The following is a 20,584-nucleotide window of genomic DNA, read 5'->3' as shown; positions in this document are numbered from 1 at the left end:
ATTGCATTAATATATTTGAAATACGATAATACAGGCCTTTCGAATATTACTTAAGGGCATAACGGGGATGAAGTCACATAATAATTTCAAGTGTTTTTTTAAGGGAAAAAAAATAATAATTTGTAAAAATTACACTTGAATAATTTGTAAAAATTACACTCTTTTAAAGAAAAAGAAGAAAAAAAAATTGTAATTTGGAAGAATTACACTTGAAACAATTTCAAACTATCAATAAAATTTCGGAGAGCGAAACAATTTGGACAAAAATTGTTTTTATGTGCATCAGAGTTCAAGAATTTTAGGCACTTCAGAAAAACTGCAAAGATTTCTTAACAATATTCTTCTCAAAATTTCATAAAATGTATTGAAATATCTATAATACTATTCTTTTGAAGAGTTACATTATTTATTAAAATGAAATTCTAAAATTAGATTACTTCAGGAAAAGTGAAAATTAACGCAAGTTTGCGTCGTTACTTTCTTACTTTAACAGAGGATGTGATTTGCTTATTGCACGATCACATAATTAATATTTTAAGCTGTTCAGTATTTTTCGGAACCACGTTACCTTGAAAAATAAATCAGAAGTTCCACGTTCTAACTACTTTATTTAAAAAAATATTAAACTAAAATTTATTGCTCACTTTCTCAACATAAAAAAACAGCGAAAAAAAACACATCTATATTTGTAAACTTTTTTGGAATATAGTAGGGTAAACTAACCAGTGAAGGAACACTTAAGCTTAGCTTGCCTTTAAAAAAATCATAAAAATTTCAAAATTTGTAATTTTAGCTAAATGACGGTGTCGACATATTTGATATTAAATGCAAATTATGTAAAACTTACATAATATTGTTTTAAGCTTTTGGTGGCTCAAATAATAAGTAGTAAGATAACCAAGTGAAGGAACAGTTCTTACCAGTGAATAAACACTAAATTATCCAGTGAATGAACTATTAATTTTGAGAATGCTTGATGCTCGTTAGGAATCCATAGGCCACACCAATGTCAAAAAACAAGATTTTTCTTGGAATTACAACATATAACCACAGTTAACGTGGAAAATTTTGCTTTTTTTTCAGTCATGGAATGAAAAGTAAAATATGGTTGAATACAGAATTTTAAGAAAATTGCTTCCTTTTTTTTTTCTCACAGTTCAATAGTCCGTTCTTAATCATAAATGTTTATCATTGTGTAATCCGATGATGTTTTTATTATTATTATAGTCAGATAACTTTATTGTTTACACTTTCCCTCCATATATTTTGAATTTTTTTTTTAAATTTTATAATTATTTTTTTTCTCTTCGTCATACTTTCTGCTTTAACTTTTTTTCCAGCTTTTTCAGTCTCTTTAAATTTTCGTTCTTTTTCTGAAGTTAATGAAAAAAAGTAATTTATTTCTTTTTCTTTTGATTTGACCGTACTCTTTTTTCTAAATTATTGGCCAATGCAAATGTATCTTCGAAATTTCTTTTTATTTTCCAGTACCATTTCTAGAATTCCTCACTGGATAATAAATAAGAAAAAGGAGTTTCGAAGTTTGAGTATAATCCATCTCTCATTGACTTATATCTAGTGGGTCTACAGCAGTACTTACCATTTACTTATGGAACCAATTGCTTTTGCAACTAACAATGCCTCAAGAGGACTTATCTCAAAATCACTTTTCAAGATACTTACATTATCAATGTTAGTTGTATCAGCTTCAGTGCCAAAATTTGACTTAACCAAATGTTCCTTTTGAAATAAATTCTTCCATATTGAGAAAAGCACTGGCTATTGGATATTTAGGAGATCAAACTCTTCTGTCAATGCTCCTTTAAAATTTTGCAACGTAGCAAGAGAGATTTCCTTCCCAAGCTTCTGAAGAAATAGTGCATCGTTACTCTCGAAGTATGTGTTTTGTTGATAAGCTGTTTTGCTAATTAACTCTTTGCTTCTGTCTTGCATGCCTTTGTTGAAGTCAACGTTTTCTACATCGAATGGAAAAATACAACATTTCATAAAAGCATTTTAATTTCATCAGTTGATGCTTCAAAAGCTTATTTAAAAATGGATGTAAAATTCTCTCGATATATTGTTTCACAATTCTTTTGTTTTCAAGATCTAACGAGAGATGTCCAAGAATTAGGTAGAAAGCTAAACCAAAGAATTTGTTTTGATGAACAAAACTTGCTCAGTTTCAAATTGATATGAGATTTATACCTATTCAGAAGGAGTGAAATAGGGAATTTGATAGCATTTTCAATTAGCCAAGGGTAGAAGCATTTGCAATATATTTGTAAAATGTTGCTGCGGTCATTGTTTCATTTCATGAATCGCTTTTTCCAATGAAATATATAGCAGGAACCGATTCTGTATTACCTCAACGAATTCTTCAGTAAGGAAAAACTACCAATGGAGGTACTTCTTTCTTTTTCTTGCCTAAGAGCAATAGATTATAAATCCTTATAATTTTTTGGGCCAAAGATTTTTCCCGTTTAAGGGCAGTATTCAGCTCCCGTTTCGTTCGCATTGTAAATGCAATCACTTTCTAAAAGGATGCCAGGGCTACTTCCCTCCTAAAGATTCATTTAAAGTTCTTCAAACCAGTCTTTCGAATATAATTCTCTATAAGGGAAATTTTGCCTTTCGAAATTATCTTCACAATGCACTGAGTTATATGTGGATGTCGTCTTAAAAAAAAAACTTCACCCATTTTTCACCTGGATGATTGTCTTTAAATGTATTCTTCCTACCAGTTTCCGTCATGGCGTTAAAAACCGCAATAGGATATTAATTTAGATAATTATTGGCATAAAAGCCGGCAAAGAAATTTTCTATTCAAGCTTTTATTATATTTAGTTATTTATCGATCAGTAAAAACAGTTTTTAAAAGTGTCTAGCGTGTGATGTAATCACATACTACAGTTATAAAGATATTAAATAAATAATTTATTATTATAATTCTTTAAATAAATTTAGCAATTAAATTAACATTTCGAAATGAAATTGTTATAGGAATTATTTATCTAACATTTAACTGAATTTTAGGTGTCCTCCATATCTCAGAACTACTAATTATCCATGTAAAATCATATTTCACACATACTGTTCATTCACTGGTTAAAAGTTGTTTCTTGTATTTTTAACGTAATTTTGATGTATAATATGACTCAAGGTAGAAGAAAACTAAAAATTTTCTTTTATTTTCATTAACTTAATCTTTATTTTCATTAAAAATCTCAGTAAAGGAACATTTGTTCAATAATTGGTTTTTCATCGTTTGGTAATCCAGTTAATAAACTCCCCCTTATTTCAGTATTTGCTTATGCTATGATGCTTGAAATAAATATAACGTAACTTCAATAACCATATTTTGAATTCTCTTTTTCACAATGACAAAAAAAGCCTTATTGTACGTAATTAATTGTACTTTAAACGGATAAATATAAACACTGACCTTATAATTTTGTCAAAGACACAAGGCGTTGAACAGATACTAACAAATTCAAAACTTTTTCCACAGAAGACAATATGATCAGGTTACCTAATGCATTGTTAGATGACTTACTATTGTTAGGTAGTAAGCTACTGTTGACAATCAATCTAAATTAAAATGTTTAAAATCTTATTTTTAAAAAGTATTTATGCAATGTTCCTTCACTGGTTGGTTTACCCCATTTATCTTTGAAAACGATCAAGATTTTTTTCTACTTTAGAAAATTTTTTCTTCTTTTGAAGGGCTAACTTTTGAACACTTTTTGTTAAAAATTAATTGTATATATATCTGCAGTTATCAAAAAGCGGGCAGAAATAAAATATACTTTACTTACAGCAAAATCTTCAAATCTCCGAAATTGTTTCATAGAACGGCATCCAAATAAATCCGGCAGTTCTACATTCAATTGAATCATCCAAACGGGCCCTTATCTATCCTAGTACTGTGTAAAATAAAGCTAAAAACAAAAAAGAGCATAGATTGTTAAATATGATTCATTTCTTAAGAGATAGAAAGCAAACTTAGAAAAATTAAATGTTTTAAAATAATAAAAAAATGTAAGAAGCATGCAAAAACAAACGATAGGAAGAAAATGAAAACACTATAGTATAAACAGTTAAACTTAATTAAACACTGTAAAACAAGCTCAATGGACAAAAAAATCATTAAAAAGATCTTATATTTTAAGCGCTCTTATATTTTAAGATCTTATATTTTATTAATAATTTTTTTTTCTCGCGTTTTATTTACGTGTAATATATTTTAGTAATTTACGTGTTATAAGTATTATTTTATAAGTAGTTTTACAAGCGAACTATAGTTTTATAGTTAACTATCTGTATAGTTTCACGAGTTACTATTCACTATGTTTTGTTTTTATGCGTTACTTTTACTTTTGATCTACTTCCCTGAATACTTTATACTTTCCTTAACTTTATATTTTACACGCGTATTTTCATATGCGTTACTTTTTTGCGCATTAATTTACACGCTTTCTGTATACATTTTACTTTGCTATAAGAGTTTTTTTTACGCATTTGTTTCTATCGTTCCTAATGTGCTGTTACTTTTACTTATTAACTGCCTTATAATTAATGCGATACTTTTCTTTATGCGTTCAATTGCGCAAATTATGTGATACTTTTGGTTATCCCTTAATTTTATGCTTTTACTTTTATTTTAATTTCTCACGTTTGTCTACTTCATTACTTACTCCAAACTTTTTTTTCAACTCATTTTCTTTTTTGTAAATTTTTTCTTGCTGTGAATTTTCCTTCGTACGTTACTTTTGCGCTTTACTTAACTTACTTTTTAACTTTACTATATACAATTTTACTTTTTTTATGTGTTAATTTTACCTGTAATTGTTATATTTTAAATGTTATTTTTCTTTCTGCTTTAATTAACATTGTTTTTACTGTAATTTATATTTCACACTTTACTATTTTTATGTTTTAGTTAATGAATTATGTTTTGTACTTTTCGTTACTCTTTAGGCCTTAATTTAGTTCATACTGCAGGGTTATATATATATTAATAGCTATATATATAAATGCAAGCTATATATATTAATATATATCTTTTTACAACCTATTTTTTTTATTTAACTTCACTTTTAACTATAGTTTATTTTTTACTTTACCTTACTTTTCAATGTATATTACGCTTTAAATTTGCTTTACGCTTAACATTGCAAACCTTTTATTTTACCCTTTGTTTTACACGCTTTTTTTAAAACTTTTCTATCCACTAAACATTATAAGCTATATTTTATTTTACGTTTTCGCCTACTTCACTTAATAGTATATTTAATTTATGTTTTTTACGTACTTTTAACTAATTTATACTTTACTTCAGTCTTAACTTTACTCATTAGTTTATACTTCTTTTACTTTATACTTCATGATTTTTTTACGCTTTAGTTATTACACATTTTATCTTATTTTACCCCCATTACACTCATTTTTCTTTTCTTGAAACACTTTTACTTTTCTTTTTTATACTTTAAATTATATTTTACGCCTTACTTAATAATTTATTTTACTCATTTCTGCATATTTTACTCTCAACGCTTTTATATTTCACTTTTTATATGTTCAAGTTTAATTCTTTACTCAACTTTTCATACTTTATACTCTACATTATTTTTTACGCTTTACTTTGTTGTATTTTTCATATTACGGAGCATATTATTTTTCACTTTTTATGTAACATTCTAATTTATTACATTCTTCGCTTTACATTACACTCTTTTTAATTTAAACTTTTATCTTATATATTATTTTATACTTTACTAGATATTTTAATCTTTATTTTATACTCTATGGAAAATTTTTAAACTTTCACTAGATACTTTAGGTTTTAAGTTATACTTTGTGTTTTTTTTATGCTATACAATTTACTTTTTTACTCTTCACTTTATAATTAAGACTGCGCTTCAATTTATGTTTTACTTTTTTTTATATAATTTACGCTTTACTTTACATTTTAAATATTAGTTTTATTTAATACTTTACGTTACATTTTATGCTTTATGCTTTATTTCACATTTACCTCAGCAGTTTATTCTTCGTGTATTACTTTATCTTCCAATTTACTTTTTTTTTATTTAATATTTTACTTTAGATTTTATGCGTTACTTCACGCTTTGTTGCATCTTTACTTTATACTTTAATTTACACTAAAAATACTTTCTACTATAATATACTTTACCTATTAATTTTACAGTTATTTCAACTTACACTTTTCATTTATTGTATAATTGATTATACTTGAAGATTTAGTTTTTAGTTTACACGCTTTTTACTTTAAGCTTAATTTTTCATTTTATGATTTAATTTATGATTCACATACCACTTTTGCTTCACACTTAACTTTATTTTTATTTCACTCAATACTTTTATTTTATATTCTATTTTATATTATGCTTTACTTTCAATTGTATTTTATTTTACTGCATTCTCTTCACAAATTCTTTTAAATATATTTTGCATTTTATTATATACTTGTATTATTATATAGTTTACACATTATTATATGGGTCATTCTCACGAAAACTGTCATTTTTCAGTTCATAAAATCCCAAAAAAGTAGAGTGAATAAAAAGCTTTGAAACTTTTTATATTAATAGAAATATGTAATGGCATTATAAAGAAAGTATATATCCTATAAATTATACTTAATATTTAAATTAATTAATTTTTTAAATAATTAATTCATAATTAATTTATTTATAATTAATTTATTTATAATAATTAATAATTAATTAAATAATTTAATAAATAAATTAATTAATTTAATAAATTAATTTATTAATTTTTTAATTTATTTTTCAAATTAATTAATAAGTAAATTAATTATTTTCACTATTTAAAATGTGAGGGAATGACACTAATAGTGAGGGAATGCTATTTTATTTTAATACATGTTTTTATCTAAGTTACATCTACCTAAAGTTTGAAAATGATAACATACTAAGTATATCTGATATTTATTATAATTTAGTCTTATATATTTAATAGTTTTTACAGGTTTGGGAAATAAAATTGGCTGGCACGATTGAACAAAAAAAAAAAATTTAATAATATACTCATCTTGAATCATTCCCTCATTTCAGCGTCATTCCCTCACTTTATACACTAGTGAGGGAATGACGAATTCAATAAAATTTAAAAATAACAGTTAGGCCTAATTAATTTCTGAAGTCAATCACATACAATTATATTCATACAAGAAAGCAGCGTGTAATTATCGACTTTCTCGATGAAATTGTATTTTATTTTACTCTAAAAAATGACATGAGGGAATGACAAATGTAAAAAATTTTACCTGGTTTGATTCATTCAAATTTATTCCACAGCAAAGCTTCTTTAAGTTGAAGATGGAAACATACTGCAATTTTGTTCTATGATGCCAGTTGTTAACTTCTGAAGTTTTTATTAAAATATTTTTATTCTAAGAAGATTGCAGGTGATAAGAACATTGTTGTGAGGGAATGACGCGAAACACTGGGAACAAAGTTTAAAATAGTGCTGTGTTAATATTTTTATCAGAAATTAAATTTAAAATTGATTTTCTGAATTCTATATTTCAGTATTCTGAAATAAAAAACACGAATTTGTAAAAAAAAAAAAAAATTATTTCAGAAACAATTTTTTTCTTTTTTTAAATCAGCAGTGGGGACAAGTGAGGAAATGACATATTGGTATATTTTAATTACCTAAAATAAATAAAAAATAAAAATTGATAATTTTATTTTTATTCTTTTGTTAGCTTGCATTCTGAAGGACACTTTCCCAGAATTTTTTTTTTTCGTAAGCTGTAAAACAAACATAAAATATACTGGGGACATGAAAATGACTGTTTTTGTGAGAATGACCCATATACTTTACGCCTTATTTTATGATTTGCATAATATATTCCTTTATAATACTTTTACACGTTTACTTTTATCATGTGTTATTTTTAATTTCGTGTTGCTTTTCTTTATATTTCAATTTATACATATATTTTATATATATTTTATTTTATATTACATCCTCTACTTTTCTTTGCGTTATTTTAACCTGATTATTTTTCTTTTGCATTACTTTTCCTTTTTTCGTTCTGTGTTTTATGCGTTACTATATTTAACGCGTTACGTTTATCGGCTAATTTTGCTTTTCTTAACCGTTACTTTTACTTTTAAGCATTATATTTTAATTCAAGCCTAATTCTTTTTTCATGCGTTACGTTTTACTTTCTTTTATGCTTAAAATAAACATTTCATATTTTACACCTTACTGTTTGTTTACGTTATTTTTACACCTTCACTTTACTTATGCGTTTTTTTACACATATAACTCTCCTTTTCGGCATTTTAACTTCACGAAATATTCTATGTCACGTGTTGCTTTTCTCAAGCGTTATGTTTGCGCGACATACGAGCTCTTTTTACACGTTATTGTATATTATGCGCTAAGTTTTCTCGTCTCTTTTTTTTCACTACTTATACGCTTTTACCTTTATTATGCGGCAATTTTACACATTTTTTTATGCTTTACTTATTTTTTTTCTTGATATTTTTAAACGTTATATTTTATTGGTTAGTTCCATTTATGCTTTAGTTTTCTTTTGTTATTTTTTAAAATTCCTTTTTATGTGTTACTTTTCTTGTTCATTAGTTATGATTCTTTCCGTCAAACTTTCCTATATTTTTTTTTTGTGCATTGCATTTCAATGTATATTTTTACGAGTTATATTTAGGCGATAACTTCTTTGCATCATTTTTAAGCATTACTTTTTTTTAAGCTTCAGTATATCCACATATTACTTTATACCCTACTTTTCTTTGTGCGTTAACTTTTGCATCAATTTTACGCTTTAATTTTTGCACGCGTTACACTTACTCGTTGTTATATTTCTGGCTCAACTTTTTTTTTTTTTGGTATAAATTTGCCAGTTTTATTTCTTATGCCTTATATTTATGCATTTACTTTGCTATACGTAACGTTTCTTTCATTTTTTTCATGTGTTACGTTTTAATTTATATTTTATATAATATTTTGACACGTTTACTTCTAGCATACCTTATTTTTTTCTGCTTTAATTTGCACACACACATATTATTTGATATTTTATTCTCTACTTTTCTTTATAGGTTACTTTAACTCACTCTTTTGCTATGTGTTTTATGAGTTACTCTGTTTTACGCGTTATTATCTTTACACGTTATTTATCGAGCATCACCCGAGAGCCATGATCCACCTATAGAATTTCACTTTTGTCAGCAGCATATCTTTAGTTTTTTGAACATCATCCGAGAGCCATAATCAACCTATAGATATTCACTTTTGTCAGCAGCATGTCTTTAGTTTTTTGAGCATCACCCGAGAGCCATAATCAACCTATTCACTTTTGACAGCAGCATATCTTTAGTTTTTTGAGCATCACCCGAGAGCCATGATCCAGATGGGCAGTGTAGCGGTTATTTTCCCCCAATAGAACATAATTTTGTTATGCTATGTTTTGTTCGAAATAATAAAGCGATTTCGCTATTATATATTTGGCAGCCTACAGTGATAGATCTTGCCGCTTCACCATCAAGTCAGTATGCTGAGGTTGAACCTGATCCTTGTTTATTGAACACCTATATGCCACCACCTGTGAACTACTGTTTGTCTACGATAGGTACTCTGCCAGACATTCGTCTGGAGCTGTGGCGGTGACTATGGTAACGAGGTATGATTATTTCATGTAGGGATGCGTGCTCCCTCTTGGACTGGTTTTGGCGGAAGAAAAGGAGACCTCTTCATCGAAGCCACCCTCCCTAAAATGCCCTCTTCTTGTTTCCATAGCACCAGACTGCCGCAGACTCAGTGGCTGTCAGAGTACCTATCTTAGACAAACAGTATGTTGACTCTGAGTGCATTACAAAAGAAAAAAAAAAGAACAGAATAAAGTTACTTTTCATTTCTCGAAAAAAAGTGACTGTTTACTTAGTAAATCTTTACAGGTATTTGTGATTTCTAATTATCCTTCATCTCGTCTGCACCAGGTATGTTAGTATTCATCCTTTTTTTTAGATTTTTGTTTTTACTGGGTGTGTTGTAGCATAATGCTTTGTACAAACCGTACGTTTAATCGGCCATATTACTTGCAAAAGCTATTACGATCTAAATTAGTATATATATATATATATATATATATATATATATATATATATATATATATATATATATATATAAATAAAAGAAACAAATATGCTTTACTTACAGCAGAGGTCTTCAATTCTCCGGAATTGTTCGCATCCATATAAGTCCGGCAACTCTGCATTCAATTCATCCAAACGGGTCCTAATCTATCGTAGTACTACTATGCAAAGTAATCCTAAAAATCTAAAACATGTTACATTAAAAAAATAACATAGCTTGTTAAATATCATTAATTTGGCAAGAGATCGAAAGCAGACTTGGAATAATTAAATGGTTTAAAATTAAAATAAAGTGTAAGAAGGATGCACAAAAACAAATGATAGGAAGAAAATGAAAAGAAAAACACCATAGTAAAAACGGGGACAATAAATTAAACATTGCAAGACAAGCTCAATGAAAATATTAAAAAACCACCAACAACAATGGGAAAAAAATGAAAAGACAAAAAAGAAAAGAAAAAGACGACACGATCAAATGAAAAAAAGAAAAAAGTAAGGGGTCAAAGGCAAATGAGAAGACGAAAAGCAAAGCAGATTGAGCAAATAGATAAAAAAACGGAAAACCTTAAAAAAAAAATTAAAAACAAACAATGAAAAAACGGAAAATAAACAAAAGCAAAAAGCGAAAAATAAAACTAATATAATTTTAAGACAATCACTAGGAAACAAAAAGCACCCAGAACGTACGGATAAAAAAGGTAAAAAGAGGAAAAACAAAGCACCCTGAGCATATTAAGGTAAAACAATAGAGAAACGGAAAACAAATACCATGAAAAGATAAAACAAGGCATCATAAACAAACCGAAAACTAACATAACGAAAAAATAGAAAACAAAGCATCTTGAACGGACGAAAATAAAGCACCATGAATAACGAGAAAACAAACACAATGAAAAGGCAATATACAAAACACTTAATACAAAAAAAAAAAAAAAGACAAGATCAATGAAACCATGAAAAAAAGCACCTCCAAGAACAAGTGAAGAAACAAAATAATAAAAAAATCGAAAACAAAATAAACTCAGTGAAAAAGGGAAAAAGAAAACACCATATACAAACGGAAAACAAAATGAAGAAAGATACAAAGATAAAACGAGATAAAACATAATGGAAAATAAAGGAAGAAAACACTGTGAACAAAAGGGGAAAAATACATGAATATATATACATAAACTATGCTTAATGAACATATGAAACGAAACGTAATGAAAATGTTGCAAATAGGGAAGAGACTAAAAACAAAGCACCCAAAACAAACGAGAGGAAAAAAAAAAAAAATTTCTGAAACAAACAGAAAACATACGTAATGAAAAACTGAAAACAAAACACCATGAACATAAATAAAACAAAGGAATATAACAGAACATAAAGAAGAAAGGGAAAACAAACAATGAAAAAACGGAGAACAAACATAATGAAAAAACGGAAAACAAGCATACTGAACAATGGAAATTAAACTTAATAAAACAACGGAAAAGAAACACAGTGAAACCGCGAAAAACAAAACACTGCAAGCAAACGGAAGAAGAATACAATAAAAAATAAGAGAAATTAAGTGTTCCAAGAATTGACTGAAACATAATAAAATTACGGAAAGCAAAGTACCGCCAACAAACGGAATAATAGAAGGAAAAAAGGGAAACAAACATAAAGAAAACAAAATACAATAATTGAATGGAAAACAAAACACTATGAAAAGGTGAAAAATGAAACATTCATAAGAAACATAAAAGAATAATAAAAGACAAAAAACAACACACCGATAATAAAAGGAACATAATGAAAAAACGAAAAAGAAGCAGAATGAAATAGCGAAAATTAATCATAAAGTTATAAAAAAAAAAAAAAAAAGAAGAAACGGAAAAAACAATGCGAAAAGGAAAACAAACACTTTGATAATACGAAATACAGACCACCACGAATCAAACAGAAAACATGCACTTGAAAGAAAAAAAAGAAAAAAAAACGGAAAACAAAGCACAAACGTACGAAATAACCAACACCATGAACAAAAGGTAATCAAATACAATGCAAAGGAGGAAAACAGAGTACGGAAATAACATACGGCAACTGAATGAAACAAAACGGAAAAAATGGAAAAAACACAAAGTAAAAGAAATTTAAGAAAACTATTGACACAATCTTGAAAAATACAAAAAGAAGAAAAAACTTTGAAAAAGATACAATGGACACATCGGAAATGATACAATGAAAATAAAAATTGGAAGAAACAAAACGGGAAAAAATGGAAAAAGTACAAAGGAAAGAAATTGAAGAAAACAATTGAAACAATCTAGAAAAATACAAAACAAAATTGAAAAAATACAATGGACCCACGGTAAATGAGACAAGAAAATAAAAATTGGACGAAACAAAACGTGAAAAAAATGGAAAAAAGTACAAAGGAAAGGAATTGAAGAAAACAATTAAAACAATCTAGAAAAATACAAAAAAAATTGAAAAGAAAAAATGGACACATGGGAAATGACACCACGAAAATAAAAATTGGATGAAAAAAACGGGAAAAAAATGGAAAAAGCACAAAGGAACGAAATTGAAGAAAACAATTGAAACAATCTGGAAAAATACAAAAAGAAAAAAAACTTTGAAAAAGAATAAATGGACACATGGGAAATGATACAACAAAAATAAAAATTGGACGAAACAAAACGGGAAAAAATGGGAAAAGTGCAAAGGAAAGGAATATAAGAAAACAATTAAAACAATCTAGTAAAATACTAAGAAAAATTGAAAAGATACAATGGACACATAGGAAATGACACCATAAAAATAAAAATTAAGATGAAACAAAACGGGAAAAAATGGAAAAAGCGCAAAGGAAAGAAATTGAAGAAAACAATTGAAACAATCTAGAAAAAAACAAAACAAAATTTAAAAGATACAATGGACACACGATAAAAATGAGACAAGAAAATAAAAATTTGATGAAACAAAATGGGAAAAAAATGGAAAAAGCACAAAGGAACGAAATTGAAGAAAACAATTGAAACAATCTGGAAAAATACAAAAAGAAAAAAAACTTTGAAAAAGAATAAATGGACACATGGGAAATTATACAACGAAAATAAAAATTGGACGAAACAAAACGGGAAAAAATGGGAAAAGTACAAAGGAAAGGAATTGAAGAAAACAATTGAAACAATCTAGAAAAATACAAAAAAATTTGAAAAGATACAATGGACACATGGGAAAAGACACCACGAAAAAAAAATTAGATGAAACAAAACTGGGAAAAAATTGAAAAAATGCAAAGGAAAGGAATTGAAGAAAACAATTGAAACAAACTAGAAGAATACAAAACAAAATTGAATAGATACAATGGACCCACGGTAAATGAGACAAGAAAATAAAAATTGGATGAAACAAAAAGGGAAAAAATGGAAAAAGCACAAAGGAAAGAAATTAAATAAAACAATTGAGACAATCTGGAAAAGTACAAAAAGAAAAAAAACTTTGGAAAACAATAAATGGACACATAGGAAATGACACAAGAAAAATAAAAATTGGATGATACGGAACGGGAAAAAATGGAAAAAGAGCAAAGGAAAGAAATTGAAGAAAACAATTGAAACAATCTGGAACAATACAAAAAGAAACGAAACTTTGAAAAAGATACAATGGACGCATGGGAATTGACACAACGAAAAAAAATTGGATGAAAAAAACGGGAAAATGGAAAAAGCACAAAGGAAAGAAATTGAAGAAAACAATTGAAACAATCTGGAAAAATATAAAAAGGAAAACTTTAAAAAAGATACAATGGACACATGGGAAATGACACAACGAAAAAAAATTGGATGAAAAAAAACGGGAAAGAAATGGAAAAAGCACAAAAGAAAGAAAGAAATTGAAGAAAACAATTGAAACAATCTAGAAAAACACAATAAGTAAAAAAAACTTTAAAAAAGACACAATGGACACATAGGAAATGACACAACGAAAATAAATATTGGAGGAAACAAAGCGGGAAAAAATGGAAAAATTACAAAGGAAAGGAATTGAAGAAAACAATTGAAAAAATCTAGAAAAATACAAAGCGAAATTGAAAAGATACAATGGACACACGGTAAATGACACCACAAAAATAAAAATTAGATGAGACAAAACGGGAAGAAAATTGAAAAAGTGCAAAGGAAAGAAATTGAAGAAAACAATTGAAACAATCTAGAAAAATACAAAAGGAAAAAAAAAGTTTGAAAGAGATACAATGGACACATCGGAAATGACACAACGAAAATAAAAATTGGATGAAACAAAACTGGAAAAAAATTGAAAAACGGAAAGGAAAGAATTTGAAGGTAAGAAATTGAAGAAAACAATTGAAACAATCTGGAAAAATAGAAAAAAAAATTGAAAAGGAATAAATGGACACATGGGAATTGACAGAATGAAAAAGAAATTGGATGAAAAAAACGGGAAAACATGGAAAAAGCACAAAGGAAAGAAATTGAAAAAAACAATTGAAACAAACTAGAAAAATACAAAACAAAATTGAAAAGATACAATGGACCCACGGTAAATGAGACAAGAAAATAAAAATTGGATGAAACAAAATGGGGAAAACATGGAAAAAGCACAAAGGAAAGAAATTGAAGAAAACAATTGAAACAATCTGGAAAAATACAAAAAAAAAAAAAACTTTGAAAAAGAATAAATGGACACAATTAAAATAAAAATTGGACGAAACAAAACGGGAAAAAATGGAAAAAGTACAAAGGAAAGGAATATAAGAAAACAATTAAAACAATCTAGTAAAATACTAAGAAAAATTGAAAAGATACAATGGACACATAGGAAATGACACCATAAAAATAAAAATTAGATGAAACAAAACGGGAAAAAATGGAAAAAGCGCAAAGGAAAGAAATTGAAGAAAACAATTGAAACAATCTAGAAAAAAACAAAACAAAATTTAAAAGATACAATGGACACACGATAAAAATGAGACAAGAAAATAAAAATTTGATGAAACAAAATGGGAAAAAAAATGGAAAAAGCATAAAGGAAAGAAATTGAAGAAAACAATTGAAACAATCTAGAAAAATACAAAAAGAAAAAAAGTTTGAAAAAGATACAATGGACACATCGGAAATGATTCATCGAAAATAAAAATTGGAAGAAACAAAACGGGAAAAAAATGGAAAGAGCACAAAGGAAAGAAATTGAAGAAAACAATTGAAACAATCTGGAAAAATACAAAAAGAAAAAAAACTTTGAAAAAGAATAAATGGAAACATGGGAAATGACACAACGAAAAAAAAAATTGGACGAAACAAAACGGGAAAAAAATGGAAAAAGTACAAAAAAAGGAATTGAGGAGAACAATTGAAACAATCCAGAAAAATACAAAAAAAAAATTAAGAAGATACAATGGACACATGGGAAATGACACCACGAAAAAAAAAATTAAATGAAACAAAAATGGAAAAAAATTTAAAAAATGCAAAGGAAAGAAATTGAAGAAAACAATTGAAACAATCTGGAAAAATACAAAAAAAATTTAAAAGATACAATGGACACATGGTAAATGACACAACGAAAATAGAAATTGGAAGAAACAAAACGGGAAAAAAATGGAAAAATCACAAAGGAAAGGAATTGAAGAAAACAATTGAAACAATCTGGAAAAAACAAAATGAAAAAATACTTTGAAAAAGAATAAATGGACACATGGGAAATGACGCAATGAAAATAAAAATTGGACGAAACAAAACGGGAAAAAAAATTTAAAAAGTACAAAGGAAAGGAATTGAAGAAAACAATTGAAACAATCTAGAAAAATACAAAAAAATTGAAAAGATACAATGGACACATGGGAAATGACACCACGAAAAAAAAATTAGATGAAACAAAACTGGAAAAAAATTGAAAAAATACAAAGGAAAGAAATTAAAGAAAACAATTGAAACAATCTGGAAAAATATAAAAAGAAAAACTTTGAAAAAGATACAATGGACACATGGGAATTGACACAACGAAAAAAAATTGGATAAAAAAAAACGGGAAAATGGAAAAAGCACAAAGGAAAGAAATTGAAGAAAACAATTGAAACACTCTGGGAAAATACGAAAAGAAAAAAAAACTTTGAGAAAGAAACAATGGACACATGGGAAATGACACAACAAAAAAAATTGAATGAAAAAAAACGGGAAAAAAATGGAAAAAGCACAAAAGAAAGAAAGAAATTGAAGAAAACAATTGAAACAATCTAGAAAAATACAATAAGAAAAAAAAACTGAAAAAGATACAATGGACACATGGAAAATGACACAACGAAAATGACAGAAGAAAATCACTGTAGTAAAAACGGGAATAATAAATTCAACATTGCAAAACAAGCTTAATGAAAACATTAAGAAAAACAACCATTAACAAATGGGAAAAAAATGAAAAGGCGAAAAAAATCAAACGAGATCAAATGGAAAAACAAAGCATGAGCAAATAGATAAAAGAAACGTAATAAAAATGGAAAATATAATGAAAAAACTAAAAAGAAACAATGAAAAAAACAGAAAAAAAAGGAAAGAGCGAAAAACAAAACACCAACGCATAAATTTTAGACAATCACTAGAAAAAGACAAAAAGCTAAACACCCATAACATACTGATAAAAAAGGTAAAAAGAGGAAGAAAAAAAAGCACCGTGAATGGATATAAAACAATGGAAAAACGGAAAACAAACATTATGAAAAACAAATAAAACAAATCATAAACAAACCGAACATCAACATAATAAAAAATTAACAAAATAAAAAAATGGAAAAGAAAGCATCTTGAAAAAAAGGAAAATAAAACATCATGAATAACAAGAAAAGAAACACGATTGAAAGGCGAAATACAAAACACCTCATTAAATGGAAGACAAGCACAATGAAAACAGAAAAAAAAAGCACCACTAAAAACAATATAAAAAAAAATGGAAAACCAACACAAAAATAAAAGAAAACTAACATAATGAAAAAATGGAAACATCGTAACAAAACATCGTAAGCCAACGGAAAAATCTATGAAAAAATGGAAAACAAACCCAATGAAAAGGCAAAAAACAAAACACTTAAAAAAAAAAAGAAACAGAAAACAAGCATATTTAAAAATACGAAAAACAAACATAATTAATAAACAAAAAACAAACATAATGAATAAATGGAAAACAAACACTGAACAGACAGAAAACAAAATACCACGAATAAATGAAAGAAAAAAATACCAACCACAAAATGAAAATATGAACAAAAAAGAACCTAGAGCCAATGAAAAACAACGAAAAAGCGGAAACAAATATAAAAATAAACTAAGATAATGAAAAAAATGAAAACGAACACAATGAAAAGGCAAGAAACCACGAATAAACGCCACCGAAGAGAAATTGAAAAGACAAAAGTGGGGTAAAAAACCTTTGAAAAAGACACTGGAGTTAAAAAAAACTTGGAAAAAAGTACAATGAAAAAAACAACTTGGAAATGACACAACTAAAATAAAATTTGGAATAGACAAAATGGGAAGAAAAAAAATGGAAAAGTACTTAAATGGAAAGAAATTGAAGAAAACAAATGAAGCAATGGAGAAAAAAAATTTAAAAATACAAGGAGAAAAAAATTCTTGAAAAAGAGACAATGGAAAGAAAAACAAATTGTAAAGACTGAAAAATAAATAAAAAATTAGGAAACACAAAGCGGTGACGGAACGACTGACGGACTCGCATGCAGTCTAAAGCGGACGTAGGAATGATGAATTTCGCAACCTAAGCAGTAATCAATGCGTATCAGCAACGCTTGAACGAAAATGTACGAACCAGAAAAAAAACCCGAACAAAATTTTGTGTGTTTTTAACCCGAAGAAAAAACGCATTATTAGAGTAGCTACTCTGCGATTACTTAGAATATCAAACTAAACAGAACTTCTAAATAAATAACTTGCCTTATAATTAATAATTATTAGTAAACTTACCTTTAGAAAGAAATGTACGTCTCACAACATATTTTGAATTGATAGATCCGCACATTTTTTAAACCAAGTTAAACTTACCAATAGTATAACACTGTATTCAAGACTGTTAGTCAGGTACTTACATCGCTTCTTGCAACTTTTCTTTTTCTTGGTAACCTAAGGGGGGGAAATTTATGATCATTAAGTTAAAATCATTACATCCCTAAGTCTAATGAGATATAGAATTATTCTATCTCAATGGATTATTCTTGTCTTCGCTTTCTTAAATATCTTAACATTAGACGATGACGGAGCCGAGAATCTCTATAGTTCGTTCACCAGGAGTTGGCACTTGGCTCAACCTCCTCGGACGCAGAGTTCACTTGGCGGGAGTAAGAGGAGAAGCATCTCAGCGCTTGAAAATGAGACAACCCATCATGCGCGTCAAACGCAATCAGTGAATTATTTTTCTGTCACTTACTTCGATTTATTCTTTGCTATTGTACAGTCCGTTACTCTAGCTAATTAAATATACTTTAAATTTAAAAACTGCTGTTTTCCCAGAAAAATGTCTCAAAAAAGACAAACCATTCACTCAAAAGAGAAATATCATCAAATTTATGAAATATTTAATGTTAAAAAAATGCACATGAAGATTGCGAAATAAATATTTTTGTCATATGATCGCCAAATAGCAACCTTGTTCAGGATTGTTCACATCATTCTCCCAAAAGTGGCGAAATAGTATCGTCGGCTACCATGTGATGAAGGCGGAGTCAAGTGCCAACTCCTGGCGAACAAATCTACAGATTGACTATTTTGGTTTGCTAAGGTGCAGAATAAAGAGTTTTCCGCATTACCATAGGTAATGTGTGTATTAATGGCTTTCTCATCGTTAAAGTTCAAAAATTTGTTTCTTGAATTCTATTAACTAACTTGATGGCTATATTCATTGACCAGATTCTAAAATAAATAAATGACATTCTTTTATTGAAGGACATTCTCCCCATGATAATAAATAAATGATTTCTGAAATTATAATAATATTCTAAACTATTTTATTCCTTTCATAATACAGTCGGACCTCTATTTAACGAAGTCATTAAATCCCGGTAATAAGTTCGTTGCATGGAAAATTCGTTAAATAGAACTTTTGAAACACTTAAACACAAACCCTAGACATAATTACGAGTAAAATAGCAATTGATACACCGTTATATTGCAAACTAGTATCTACTATTTATTTTATTAATCTTAACCTTAAAAGAAAAGCAAGAATAGAGCAAAACACTATCCAGTGTTACACTATCACGTTACATACATTTTCAACTAAAAAAAGCTATATGTATGTACAAAATTATAGCTGATTTTATTATATAAAGTAATTTTAAACGCACATTACCGCATGCGTTCATAAGTTGAATTGCTTTTGATAAAATCCGTTAATTTTGTCAGAGTTTTTCGTTTGAAATGCAAACAAAAAGGGAAAAGGATTTTACTACTGTCTCTAAACGTTAGGTGGCTTTGAATTATTAATATCCCCCATAAAATACGTTAACAAGTTTGAAATATTCGGAAATATTTTGGGAGACAGGGAAAGTGAATCTCCAAGAAAAGTTCGTTAAAAAGAAAATTCACTTCTCTATTCAGAAGTTATTTTACGAAGAAATTTCCAAAATCTTCTTGGTTCCTCGAAAAAAAAATTGCAAAGCAGAGAAATTCGGAAAATGCAAGTTCGTTAAATAGAAGTCCGACTGTATTTCATAAACTCTATCAACTAATGTGTTCATCGATGTAACTGGATTTTTTAGATAGCGAAAATAAATAATTATTATAATTTTAATTTAAGCTTACATTGCTTTTCCAGTAAAGATATTGCTTTGACTTTAACCAGTACCTAGTAGGTAAAAAGTAGATTATGTAGGTTGCTTGACTAGCTGATTATTTCGTGAAATAAAACAATATTTTGGCACTTTATTGGTTCATCCTTGTTTATCTGCCCATTAGCTAGATAATTTGTAGAATAACTGATTTCTAAACTAGAAACTATTAGAATTTTTTTTTATAAAAAAAACCCCTTAAGGTGATGATTTTAAAATATATACAATCAATTATCCACTGTCTTAAATATTTTTTAATCAAAGACACCTGAATGCAGTGGTTCATAAACCGGGGTCATTGTTTAAAGAAAGAGGTCAGTTTGGATATTACATTTGAACTTCTAATGCAGATTCTCATGTTACCCTTCAGAAACTGAATTCAATGTCCTGCACTCACTGATGCGTTAAATTAAATTCAAAATCCTTTTTTTAATAACTACCGCCGTTGAACAGCCGACCCAATTTTGGGTTTACGATTAGCAATGTTCATCTCCGCGGTCTTGTAATTTCAAATCAATCCAGAAGACGAGGGAACTCTTGGATCAGTACCCCCAGAGGTTTTGATTTGCTATGGGAACATGGA

The 20,584-nt window shown here is 27.8% G+C and overlaps 1 long non-coding RNA gene across 2 annotated transcripts in view; it reads right to left on the bottom strand.

The window, feature by feature from the left end:
• The window catches only part of LOC147806736 (uncharacterized), a 29,141-nt gene extending 18,577 nt beyond the window's left edge, over window positions 1–10,564 (bottom strand). Inside the window, exons 1-2 of one of the 2 annotated variants that reach the window (XR_015435093.1) lie at window positions 10,238–10,564; window positions 3,819–3,941 (exon numbers count right to left, since the gene is read on the bottom strand). This is a non-coding gene — a long non-coding RNA (uncharacterized LOC147806736). Of the gene's footprint in view, window positions 1–920; window positions 1,802–3,818; window positions 3,942–10,237 lie in introns of those variants that run through there. The other variant, XR_015435094.1, reaches the window with a different exon arrangement.
• Window positions 10,565–20,584: the final 10,020 nt, after the last annotated feature.

The sequence above is a fragment of the Parasteatoda tepidariorum genome, chromosome 7 (genome assembly GCF_982258835.1).
Source record: "Parasteatoda tepidariorum strain Cologne lab strain chromosome 7, Ptep-v5.0, whole genome shotgun sequence".
Classification (NCBI taxonomy): Eukaryota; Metazoa; Arthropoda; class Arachnida; order Araneae; family Theridiidae; genus Parasteatoda; species Parasteatoda tepidariorum.
The sequence above is the reverse complement of the archived record's forward strand: the minus strand, read 5'-3'. Positions and strand labels throughout refer to the sequence as shown.